Below are 12,655 nucleotides of genomic sequence, written 5' to 3'. Positions count from 1 at the left end.
CCTGCTTACAGGAGTGACGCTGCCAAAGCCTTGGGGTGTAGCGGTTTGGGCACCACAAGCACCTCTCCAGTCCGGGGAGCGCCGGGGGGCTTTGGGGTCCAGCCCCAAGCGCAGCTCACCCTGAGCCCCCGCCCGTGGCAGCCTCCCGGGTGGGACAGTCCCACCTGCCCGGGGGACAGCGGCTGGGAAAGGGGAAGGGCTGGGGGCTTCCAGCCACCACCCACCCGAGCCGGCTCCACCGCCTTGGGCGCCGTGCAGGGCTGCGCGCCCCGAGCCGCCCGCGGCTCTTGACCACGCTGATGGAGATCGCGGACCGAGCGGGCTCGTCGCCCTCCGCCGGTTCCACCGGAGCCAGCGCCGCCGGGCCGGTTCAGCTCCCAGCGGGGAGCGGCAGCGGCGGGGGGACAGCGGGGTCCGGTGTGCACCGCTCCGTGCCCGGCCCCCGGCGCTGGCCGCACGCTCATCACCCTCCCCGCGTTCGGTGCTGCTCCCCGGTACGCGCACCCCACGGGCGCTCGGGGGCTGCTGCGAGCACTCGGGGACAAAGCCCCGGTGCAGGCGCTCGCCGCACCCCCCAGTGCCCGGTCCCGGCCCAGATCCCAGTCCCGGTGCCTTGTCCCGGTCCCTATCCCAGTCCAGATCCCAGTCTCAGTGCCCTGTCCCGGTCCAGATCCCAGTCCGATCCCGGTCCAGATCCCAGTCCCAGTGCCCTGTCCCGGTCCCGGTCCCTATCCCAGTCCAGATCCCGGTCTCGGTGTCCTGTCCCGGTGCCTATCCCAGTCCCGGTGCCGGTCCCGGTCCCTATCCCAGTCCAGATCCCAGTCCCAGTGCCCGGTCCCGGTCCCTATCCCAGTCCAAATCCCAATCCAGATCCCAGTCCCGGTGCCCTGTCCCAGTCCCTATCCCAGTCCAGATCCCAGTCTCGGTGTCCTGTGCCGGTGCCGGCCCAGATCCCAGTGCCCGCTGCCCGGTCCCGGTCCCTATCCCAGTCCAAATCCCAGTCCAGATCCCAGTCCCGGTGCCCGGTCCCTATCCCAGTCCAAATCCCAGTCCAGATCCCAGTCTCGGTGTCCTGTCCCGGTGCCGGTCCAGATCCCAGTCCCGGTGCCCGGTCCCGGTCCCTATCCCAGTCCAAATCCCAGTCTCGGTGTCCTGTGCCGGTGCCGGTCCAGATCCCAGTCCCGGTGCCCGGTCCCGGTCCCTATCCCAGTCCAAATCCCAGTCTAGTTCCCAGTCCCGGCGCCGGTCCCGGGACGGCCCCGACCCAGCCGGGTGTCCCCGCGCGCACGCGCGCTCCGGCCGGCTGCGGTGACGTCAGCGCCCCCCCGCCCGGCGATGGAGCCCGGCTGATGCCGGTGTGTGTCGCGCCCGCCCGCCCCGCGCTCCCCCCGCCGATGCCTGGGCTCGGCGGCGCCCGCCCGCCCCGCTGCGCCGCCCGCCCCGCGCTCGGGGCCGGGGCCTCCGCCGGACCGCACCGGACCGGACCGCCCCGCACCGAGCCCCGCCGAGCCGCCACGGACCTGCCGCGGGTGAGTGTCCAGCGCCCGGCGAGGCGGGGAGGCTCCCACGCCCCGCGCTGCGCTCCCGCCCGCGCCCGCTGCCCCCGGTACCGCGGAGCCCCGGCAGGTGCGGGGCAGCGGGGCCGGGGCGGTCGCACGCCCCCCGTCCCCGTGCGCGGCGCCCACCCGAGGATCGGGACACGCGTGGGCCCCCCCCCCCGCCCCGCCGCCGCCCCGGTGCGCCCAGCCCTGCCCTGCCGCTGGCCGGGGAGCGGCGGGGCCGCGCTGCCGTGGGCTCGCCAGCAATTAAAATTGAAATAAATCCAGTTAAAAATCGGGTCCCGCCGCTGCGGGAGCTTTCCGTGAGCACCCGGCTGCGTGGGGCGGCCCGGGACCCACTCGGCTGCGTGGGGCGGCTCGGAACCCCTCTCCACCCGGCGTGGTCTGGGTTGTTTTTCTTTTAGTCTGGGTTTTTAGAGGAAGAAAAGTGCTTTTTTCTAGCCCTCACTGGCTGCTCGCTCTATGGACAGCAGACCCCACTCGTGTCGCAACTGGGGCTTGGAGGGTTGGTCACAGTGGGGATTTTTGGAGCTCTTGGTGTTGCGGCAGTGCCAGGTTTAAAGTGCCGGTGCTTGGGAAAAACCGGGATGTGAGCAGACGGCATCTCCCTGTTCTCACAGGTTGGAAAACTGAGCGGCCGCTAAGTGCAGAGCCCGAGGCCGCACAGGAAATCTGTGGCGGAGCCGGGACTAAACCCCAGATTTCCCGTTCGGTGCTTTTCTTGCCTGGCTGGGGGCAGTGGTTTAACCTCACACTCTCGGGCTGCCGGGGTAAAGTCCTGCCCGGGCTATGCCAGCTCCTAGCCAGGGCTCCTGCGGTGGCAGCCGGGCGTGTGGCCAGGTGCCAGCAGAACGAGGCCTCTCCGCTGCCAGAGGTGGATTTGGAGAGCAGGGATGTCCCTTTGGATGGGATGAGGGTCCAAGGTGGAGACTCGGTTTGTGCCGCTCGGGTGTCACATTGGCTTGGCAAGCTGGCCTCTGTGAGAAGTGGCCCCATCCTGCTGCTCAGGGCACACTTTGTCTGTACCCCCAAATCTCAGACAATACAGTTTTTCGAAGGAATTCTCTGCTACTCTGATTACCTGATGGGAAACTTTTGGGGGAGTGGTAGGTGATGTGTCTTGTAAGGCCATGTGACGTACCTAGAAAAGCTCATGTACAAGCCTTTCTTGATCTGATTTTTCCCATTTCTGCCGACTAAAGGCATGAACTCTGCCCAGCCATGGGCTTGCTCTCTGCACAGTGCTGTAGGGTGGCTCCAGTTGAACAGGGAGGGTTTCCCTGCTCTTCTCCCTGACCACCTACTCTGGCTGCAATTCCCAAACAAGGATCATAGTGTCCCTGAGGAACACTTCTCCATGGATAGGAAGCCAGAAGTTTACTTCATTATCTGGAACAGCTTATTCTAAACTAAGATCTCTTTAAGAGATGAAGAGGGAGGGAAAAAAACCCAGATGCTCAAAAGCATTTTATTTACCATAAAAGAAAACAGCAATTTAATGATAACTTCTATTAACTAGGTTGGGTCTGTGACCTTGATGTCTTTTACAGTGTAGCTGAGAAGAGGGAGCAGACTGTTCCAGTCTGTTTATTGTTTCCTCTTAGTGCATCCCAGTAACTCACAGCACACAGATGCCCACACAGTTCTGGAGTCCTGACCCACCTTTGGGGGTGGGAAAGAGGAGGCTGTTGGATCTCATTTGCTTCAGATACAGCCTAATCTGTAGCTGGTGTTAATTATATTATAGATGGGTTGGGATTTAGCATAGGTTTTTCTGACAGGGCTCAGCCTCCGCAATTCTTGCTACTGTAGAAAAGCTGTAGTAACTTGAAGCCCTGAAGTCACTCGTGGGAGCACATCCCTATCAATAAATTCCTTGTTGTAAAGCCAAGTGAAACCAGCCCCATGGGGACTGCTGGCTTTCATTGGTGAGGCGCAGGGATGGATGCAGGCGGTGCTGGCAGCCTGGAGCAGGGTAGCCTGGAGCAGGTGAGCCAGGCTGGTACTGAGAGCCATCTGGGTTGTCAGTGTGGGGAGATTTAAACAGCAGTGTGGCTCCAGTTTTCCTTTATATAAGTGTGTCTCCTTGCTCTGCAGGGTTTTCCTTCTATTTAGACCTCCCTCCTGCTCCTCCTCTCCAAAAGCCCTGTCCCCTGGTGTATGCGGGCTTTTCCCTCTGCTTTGGTTACTATGGTGTTACTATGTAAAAACAGCTCGTCTCATAGCTCCTGGAATTATCTGCACCTCGGGTTTGCATTCCAGCCCTTGTCCAGCCTTTCCCTGTCTGTGTGATGGGGCAGATCTGGAGGCAGCGTTGTCTGCAGGGCACGGCTATGCCTTGGTCCCATGGGACCTTCTCCAGGTTTCTGGGCACCAGGATCCCACTGCTTTGTGCCAGGCTGTCACACACGTGCATCTCTTGCTATTCCTGAATGTGGGACAGTATCTGGGCTGGGATGAGCCCTGCAAGACCCGCTCACATTCATCCCCTCCAGGGACTGGGCTGATGGCAGAGAGGGCATCAGCTCTCCATGAAAACTGTTGGGAATGGAGACAAACAACTGGGAGTCTGTAGAAACCTGTGCCAACAAAAGGCAGAAGAGGGGAGCAGACATCTCCCCCCATCCTGCTCAGCCCCCCCAGCTTGTGCAAGTTAACCCCCATGGGCTGGCTTATTGCTGCCCACTTTGCTGCAATGGGTCCCTTGCTTCCCATCGCCTGCTATTATTATTCCTTTCTGGTTTTCCACCTGATTTGCATGTAAAAAAGCACGAGGGAGGAGGTTCACCCCATAGAGAGGTACTTGGTTTGCTCACAGCTAATGTAAATTATTGTTGCCCTCATTCTTGCAGGGGGCTGGGGTCACCCTGGAATAGAGGGATTTTGTTGGGAGAGCAGGAACCCAGAGCCAGGTCCAGGTTCCCCCCACCCTGCTCATCCTAAGGGTGATTTGCCCCATGCAGACACAGAATCATCTCTTTGCATTAAGTACACAAGAGATCAGGAGGGTTATGTTAGTAACTTAAACACCTGCTCCAGGTGGAATGAGTCTAGTCCTGCTATGGACACTGTTTTGGAGATCCTGCTTGCTGGTGCCTGATGGTCTTTGTGGTGCAGGTCAGCAGCCTCTCTCCCTCTGGCAGCTGTGATGACTCTTCTGCTTGGTAGAGCAGGGTGATGCTTCTAATTATAAAGGAAAAAGTCTTGTACTTCTCCCCTCCTTTGTTTGTTTGCTTTTTCTCTTTTTTTTTTTTTTTTTTTCTCTTGACAAATGTTCTAAATAACAATGCTTAAAATGCAAATGTAGTGAGCTTGCTGAAGTGACTGTGAAGGCCTGGTTGTGGTGGAGCTCAGGAGCTGGTGATGACACATGGCACAAGAGCAGAGCCCAGGCAGCTGGGTTGTCACCAGGGCAGTCACAGCCATGGCAGCCGTGGCTCATCTCCACGTGGAAGACGCTTTCATGTCCTTCAAAGGCTTTGTGGTTTCTCTTTCCTCTCCCCATTCACAGGGACACTGAGGGTGCCCTCTCCTTGTTCTACAGGCACAAGAAGGGGACATTTAACTGGACTCCCTTTTATCTGTGCACTCTTCACCCCTTACTACATTTTTTAATTAGAAATGGAAAAATTGGACAATGAGCCTTCTAAACTGCATGTCCAGTTGCAGTCATGGTATCTGTAAGGTTCCTTCTACTGCAGGCGAGTGCTGCCCTTGCTGTTCCAGCCAGGTCCCTCATGTGTTTTAGCACTTGCTTGGGGAAAAAAACTAAATAAAATAACATGGTGTTGAGGTTGCAAAAGTTTCCATTATAGCTCCACCCACACTCCTGACCAGTAATGCTCAGAAAATTCAGTCTGGGTGATGGGGCTTCCCTGCCTGTTTTGCTGCTGGGCTGCTTGGGGGGAAGGGGAATGGCTTTTTTTTTTTTTTTTTTTTTTTTTTTTTTTAATTTTAATACAGAGATACTTGAGAGCCATGTCAGGAATAGGGTGCGGAATGAGCTCTGGCGCCTGGCTCCTCAATGAAGAGCCTGGTTGACTCAGGTTTAAAGTGTGACACTCAAAAATTCACTGAGCAACAGGCAGATGGATCAGTAGAAAGGGACTTCCAGGGGGGCAAGGTGGTTCTTTGCTCTTTGTGTCGGTGTGTTTAACTCTTCTTCTCCTGAAGAAGTGCCCTGATGTTGTTTTCAGGCTGATTTTGTCCCACTGGTGTAAAGGCATCAGTTTGCTCCTCTGGGAAGGATAAGAAGGGAGTTAGTTGCTCCTGGAACATGGCTTGGTGTGCGGGATGCTTGCAAATGCTCTGCTCTCATGACTCAGTAAATAAAGAGGTTTTCATGGGACTTATAAAAAACTTCTCTTTTGGAAATAGGTCAAGCAAATATTTATTTCCCTAAGGTGTCATGCCAGTGTTGCACAAATACTTGAATGGGTAGTCATTTTATTTTTCACTGCTTTGTTTCTTCCTAAGCACATTCAGTTCTTTTTTTCCAGTGGTGTAGGGACACACATTAATAATTGTATGTAATCAGTCCTGTCCCTCTCTCCATCTGGAAGTCTGTGCATCTTCTGTGGGCTTGTGCTCTACAATTGCAGTGCTGTAAATTGGAAGCTGTGACACTTTTTTCTTTACATCCAGATGCTTCTCAGCTGTGAGGATATTTTTTGTTTTCCAAAAGAGTTTCAGGTCAGTGGTGGGCCAGCTGCTGCAATGAATTTTAAAACAAAACTCCCAGAATATAGCAAAACCCAACAAAATGGCCATTCTGGTGTCTTGCTTTCCTGTCCTAAAGCCTCAGCCAGGGTATAGCTGGTGTCCTTTTGGAAAGTAACTCCGATGCTTGGGTTATCCCACAGATGGAGAGTGCAGTTACTGCCAAAAGCTTGTGCCCTCCTGTCTGGTGGAGCTCCTGTCTTCCCCAGATAATCAGGGATCAGTTGGAATCTGTCTTTAAAGAGGGATTGAAACTTCTTGCCTGTTCTTAAAATGGTAAAAGTAAAGAGTTTAGTTAAGAGGACCAAAATTAGGCTTGGAGTCTTGGATACTTGATCTTAGAGCTCTTCATCTCCAGATGTCCTCAGTGTAGGAGTAGCAAGGGTCTGTGCTGGAGTGCACTGGAATACTTGGAGTATACTTTGTGTAGGAGGATGTTTGAGATGAGGTTGTCTTGGATGCTTTTTGATGTGTAGCATATTTAATGAACTGAAGTCTTGGGTCTCTGTGTGAAGGGTCCAAATGGACTCCTGGCTCCTTGTGCTTGTACTCAGGGCAGGCTGCAGTGGCTGGAGACCCTCCTGGTGGCTCCAGGTCCTGCCTTGGGGCATGGGAAGCACAAGGATCATTCCACCTTCCAATGATGGAAAGCACTGGCCTTTCTCTCAGAGCCTTCAGGCTCTGGTCAGCCTTGCAGAGGTGGTCACCTCTCAAGCTGCACCTTGAGCAGGTGGCTTTGGACACCTTGAAGGGGTGAATGGGATGCCATTTTTCACAGCCCTGCTAAGACAGGTGTTTGCACTTTGCATTAAAGGTTAATTGGCTTTTCCATTGTTTCCTGGGTGTGGGGTGGCCCTTGGAGACAGATCAGCCTGACAGCCGGAGGTTGTGCAAGCCTGCTGTGTGCTGTGCTTTGATTTGTTAAACAGGATGTAAAAGCAGGCTCCCCATCTGAAAAGTATCCTGCTCTTTCTTTCTTTGCTAGGAATCATTTCCACGTCAGAAAACATTTAAGAGAAGTGTCTGTATTTTATAGAGGTAGAGCTGACTTAAACCCAAAAATCCAAGCACAGACCCCCTCAGTTGTGCTGGCACAGGGGAGGCAGGCTGTGGTCTGGGCTGTGAGCAAGCAAATGATGTGAATATTTCATTTAGATCATAATCCACCTGTTGGGCTTTGCTCCCCCAGCCCTGCATGCACTGGGAAGTGCAGCAGATGTTTTAAACAGCAGCCAGCACTCCCTGCTCCAGTGTCTGGCATCTCCATGTTGCTTTACAGGCAGGAAAGACAGAGACTGAGGGTGATGTAGCAACAGCTGCAGGTTTGCAGATCCTTTTTTTTTTTTAGTTATTTTCCCTCTGTTGTTCTCTCTGCCTCCGTGGTGTGGTGTTGTCCTGCTCTCCCAGCCATGCTGAGCTGTGGTTACCCTACCATGTGCCAGCATATTTTCTGGAGGTTGGAAATTGGGCCCTGGGAACACAGTAGTGCTTATTAGAGCACTAGAAATGAAGGTTCTGTGGAGTTGGTGTACTGGGGGTTAATTTTACAAAACCCCTTTCCTGTGAGCACTCACTGTGTGTCCAGCTGCTTCTAACCCTTTTCCAAGCTCCTTTTGCTACTCTATGCTCTCCTGACTTTCCTGGCCTCTTTCTTTTTCTTTGTCAGTTCTTTAGATGTGTTTTTTCAATCTTATTTTCTGCTGTGGGGTCACCTGTGTGTTTCCCTTTGGTGTTGCAGGACATTGCTTTTCTTGTAAAACAGGATTTAGGTCTCTGAGCAGGTTGTGGGTGCTGAGCAGTTTCTGGCAAGCAGGAGATTGGGGAGTTAAAGGAATTTTTAAAAAGCCTTTGTGCTCCTACTTTGATCTTCTCTGGCACTTGGGATAGGTTTTGATTGTTTGTTTTTTGTTTTGGTTTGTGGGGTTTTTTTGTAGTTTTCAAGGGGATGGTTGGAACTGAGAGGGTGGGGGTGAGAAGCAGCCCTTGCTTTGAGGGATAACCACAAATAAACAGTGCTGCAAGGCAAACACTGCATCCCTTGTGTGCTCAAAGCCCTGCTGTCGACAATATTGTTGTGCTTGTCCAGGTGAAATGAGATGGTAAATAGTATTTGAGATGCAGTAGTGAAATTAGGGATCTCTCTGCTGAGTAGCTCTGAAAAAAGGAAGACCTGAGAGCGGGATAAGGTGGTCCTTGCTGCTGGGCTGGGCTTGCTCTGTCCCTTGTGTTCTTCTTGGTGTGAGGATGAAGCCACCCCAGTCCCCCAGAGCTGCTCAAGGGGCAGGGGACATCATTCCTGCCTCTTTGTGGGCATTTCAGCATTGCTGGAGCCTTGGCCTTGGAAATGGGGCTCATTTCCCACATGTGGGGAGATTTCCCTTCTTAATTGCAAATGTCAGCCAAGTGGAAAAGGGTTGGTGTGAGGCAGTGGAGGATGGGGGGAACAGCAGAGGTGTTGATGAACAGGGGAGGGTTGCATCGCCTTCCCAAAATATCTGCTCTGTGGATTTCATTTCTGCTCCAGTCCTTAATGCTGGGAAATGCCTTGTGCATCTGCTCTGCTGGGGCTGTGTTTGTCAGGGCATTGTAGGCATGAGGCTGGGAACAAAATGGGAAAAAACACCCCCATGCTGAATGTAAAATGTCATTGATTTCTTTCTCTATTTTTTTTTTTTCTTCTAATTTAATCAATTCCCTACTGGGTTGTAAATTCCAAATGTGAATGGGAAATAATCTCACCAGTACAATAATTAGCATGTAACCAGCAGATGAAGAAAACCCAAACTGCTGAGCTGATTGGTGAATGCTGACTGTTTTCTGAATTAATTTCAATAATCACATCTCCCATTAAAAAGAAGACGGGGTGGGGAGGAAGTCTTAAATTTTCGTCAAGCTCAATGTAGCGAAAAATGGTATGTGCAGTGTAGCTGTTCTGAATGTGATTAGAAAAAAGAGCTGAGGGACGTTCTTGGAATTGAATTAGCAACAAAGTATTGCTAATTTTACAACCAAGTAGCTCAATTTCACCTGCTTTTTTGGGAAGAGAAATAGAATGTAAGTCAAATATCCATAATTTTATGTAGGTGTCTAACAGTAAATTGTCTTCTAGTGGAGGAAAACATTCCCTTGCAGTCATACTTTGCTGCAAGATGCAAAAACAAGTCCACTGGAGTAGTAGTGAAATATGGTCATTAGTAGTGAAATATGTTTCATGTGCATCCATCCAGCTTCCAGATATTTTCTTCTTGTGCTTTGAAGGGAGAGCTGGAAATTGGTGTTTGGGAAGGGGTGGTTTCAGAGCATCCAGGAGCTGCACACCCTCTTGGCACAGGGATCTGCAGCCCTGCTCTGCCTTCTTCTCCTGCCTTTTTTGGGCTGGTTCTGCCCCAAAGGTGGGTGGTGTTTGGAGGAGGTAGAAATCCTCTCTCAGCCTTGATACCTCCATGGTGTCACATCCAGACAGCACAAGGAAAGGTCACCTCTGCAGAGCTGTACCTGGCAGCTGGTCTAATTACGCACCTGAATTCACAGTCAGGATTAGCAGAGATGATTTTATCTCCTAATGATGTTTTTCCCCTCGTGGCCATGGCCACCTCACCCTCAGGGCTTGTTTTCCACCAGCAAAGCGCAGGTGATGCTGCTGCCAGCTGTTGGACCAGAGCATCACTTTAGAGATGCTTTTTCATTCAGTTTAAACTCAATTTTAGGAACATTTGTGAAGTTATGATAGAGCTTGGTGCTTGTAGGCTTATTTTTTTTCATTTATAAGTGCAGGGATTGTCTGCTGAAACCCTGGGCGTACAAGAGGTGGGTCCACACTGTGCTGCAGTGGTGAGAAATCCTGGAGTGTGTGATGGAGCCACCTTTTAATGAATGGAAAATGCTCATCCTGGCATGAAGCTGGTGATTCCATGTGCTCCCTGTTTTCACTGTGGGGAATGACACCTGCCCAGAGCCAGGAGGGAGAGCAGGTCCCACGGAGCATCTTTGGTGTGTGGCACTCAGGTCCTTTCCCTCCCAAGGCCTCAGGATATGCTGGTGTATGGTATTATTGTCATATATTATTTAAAAAACAATTTGAAAAAGCCAGGCCAGCCCATGTGCTTTGAAAAAGAATTTGTTATTTTATCAGTTTGAGCTTGGTGGGCTGTGGGAAGGTCTGCAATTGGAGCGCTATGGGATTTTCTTTGCATGTTTTCCTAATGTTAGAGACTGTCTCAAAGAAGTATCACATTGTTTCATTTCTCCTCCACACTTGATTTTTTTTTTTTAAGCTAATCGTGTTATGAGCTATGGATAAAAATGTGTGTTTTAAACCATCTTACTGATGGCTTCTGCTTTTTGCCTTTTTAAAATGCAATTAATCAAGTTAGAGACTGAAAAAAGTCAAAGCAGAGACTGAGAAAAGTCATTTGAGGTGAGTAAACAAGTTGGCTTTTTTTTGTTTAATGAAAGCTCAAAAAATGGCCCCCTGCCACTGTGTATGTTAAGGGTACCTTAAATACAGAGTGTCCTTCAGTGCTGACAGGCATCCCAAACACCTTTTATAATAAACCTCTAATTATAGCTTAGTGACTTCGTAGGTTCTCTGGATCAGCTTGGGAATATTGCACTGAAATCAGGGGGAATATTTATATTTTCTGTGTCTTATGTGTGAACCAGATTTAGAGCTGGACTTGGTGAGTGTGGTACAGAGTGATGTATTTATGGTGTGTTAGAGAGTTGTGCTTGCTGCTTCACGATGCAATTTTGGGGTTAAACTCTGCATTTTGGGAACTACTTCATGAATGCAGCAGTGTGGATTCCCAAATCCAGACCCCAGCTGAGCTGGTTGGAAAAGGGTTCGGCTGGTGGCCAGCGCCTGCAGCCCATCGCTGCCTCCTGATGTCTGGCTCTTGGGGCTCTTGGATTACAGCCCAGCACTCAGAACCAGAGACTTCAGTGAAAATCTTGACTTCTTAAAGGGAAACAAAACCTCCAGAGCTTTGTGGTTGTGGAGAAAAGCTGGGAAATGGGAATTCTTGGGCAGAGAGTGGTAGGGAGATGCATTAACCTGGTTGTTTCCCACTATTCCAGACTGGGAACAGTGCCATGGGGTCCTGGGCTTGACTTTTGGCTTTAGAAGCTGGCATGGCAGACACTGCTAGGTTGGTTCTTTTCTCTGTTTATTTGTTTCTTCCCTCCTTCATTTTAATACTGTCTCCTGGGAGATTCCAGCTGAAGTCTATTAATTGCTGAGATGTTTCTTTTCCCCCGTCTGTGGGTGCTGGGTCCGGTTTGGCTGCGCGTTGTTTCTGGCACAAAGGGAGGAGCAGCAGGGCAGAGGAGCTGTGCTTGTCTTGGGTGTGTGTCTGTATGTCCTGCAGGGGTGCCCTGTAGGTGTTACACACTCGTGTTTGGGCTCAGCCACGCTTCCACAGCAGCAGCAGAGCCACTGCTCTGTGCCACTGAGGCTTGTCCCCCATCAGGAGCTCTGTGTGTCCGTCCCCCAGGTTTTGATGGACCTTGCTGAGTCAGTGTGGGGTTTTACTTCAATTTATCTTTCTCTTGCAAACCTTGGAGGTTTGTGAGATGATTGACCTGATGCTAAGGGATAACTTTGGACAGTTTTCTGTTGGTCCAGAAACTCTTGGAGAGGTCTGGGAGGTTCCCCCCAAAATGTACTCACCAGTGGGACATTGCAAAATCCTGAGGATGGATCAAATCAAGTGACAATTCATCAAAAGTTCCTTCTGCTTGGACATCAGTCCTTGAAAATCTAGATCACTTTGCCCTCCTACTTGAAAGATTTTCTCCAGAATTGTGTATTTTTTCCCCATCCTAATCAATTTGAGGTCCTCATGACCCCAGGAGATGGAGCTTCTCTTACACTGATGCTCCCTGCAAGGGCATCTTTCCTCTCTCCAAGTATTTTGGAGCTCGTGATAAAATTGCAAGGCTTTGGCAGTGCCCGTTTGGGTGCTATTTGTGTGCCAAACCCTGCTGAATACATCTTTTATCACAGATTTGTAACAGTAGCTGTTGGAGGGGAGCTTCACAGGAGAAGTGCTTTCAGAAGAATGGTTTTGTATGGGAACATTGTCCTGCAAAAAAAAAAAAAAAAAAAAAAAAAGAAAAGGACCTTGCAGGCAAAAAAAGAAAAAAAACCCCAACATTTTTCATGTTGTAAAATTTGCCCATTAATTTGGGTGAATCAGGTTTTGCTTCCATTTCTAGACAATTTTGTCTGTACTCTTTGTACAAACAAGCACTATTATTCTCCAGGCATTTTTGGGGAGAGAAAAAAAAAAAAAAAAAAAAAAAAAAGACATGTAGGTTCAGCTAAGAAATACCAGAATCCTTGTTTTGTGTAACTGTCCCCAGGCTGAGCCCCAGCC

At 50.9% G+C, this 12,655-nt stretch overlaps 1 protein-coding gene across 3 annotated transcripts in view; it reads left to right on the top strand.

Annotated features, from left to right (window-relative positions):
• The first annotated feature begins 1,440 nt into the window (after nucleotides 1-1,440).
• The window catches only part of ZHX3 (zinc fingers and homeoboxes 3), a 46,905-nt gene continuing 35,690 nt past the window's right edge, over nucleotides 1,441-12,655 (top strand). For 2 of the 3 annotated variants that reach the window (XM_053992968.1, XM_053992966.1), the window contains exon 1: nucleotides 1,441-1,529. The gene's annotated coding sequence lies outside the window, so the exon portion shown is untranslated. The remainder of the gene's footprint in view (nucleotides 1,530-12,655) is intronic. The other variant, XM_053992967.1, reaches the window with a different exon arrangement.

This window comes from Vidua macroura, chromosome 17 (genome assembly GCF_024509145.1).
Source record: "Vidua macroura isolate BioBank_ID:100142 chromosome 17, ASM2450914v1, whole genome shotgun sequence".
Lineage (NCBI taxonomy): Eukaryota > Metazoa > Chordata > Aves > Passeriformes > Viduidae > Vidua > Vidua macroura.
This window is presented reverse-complemented; position numbering and strand designations above follow the sequence as displayed.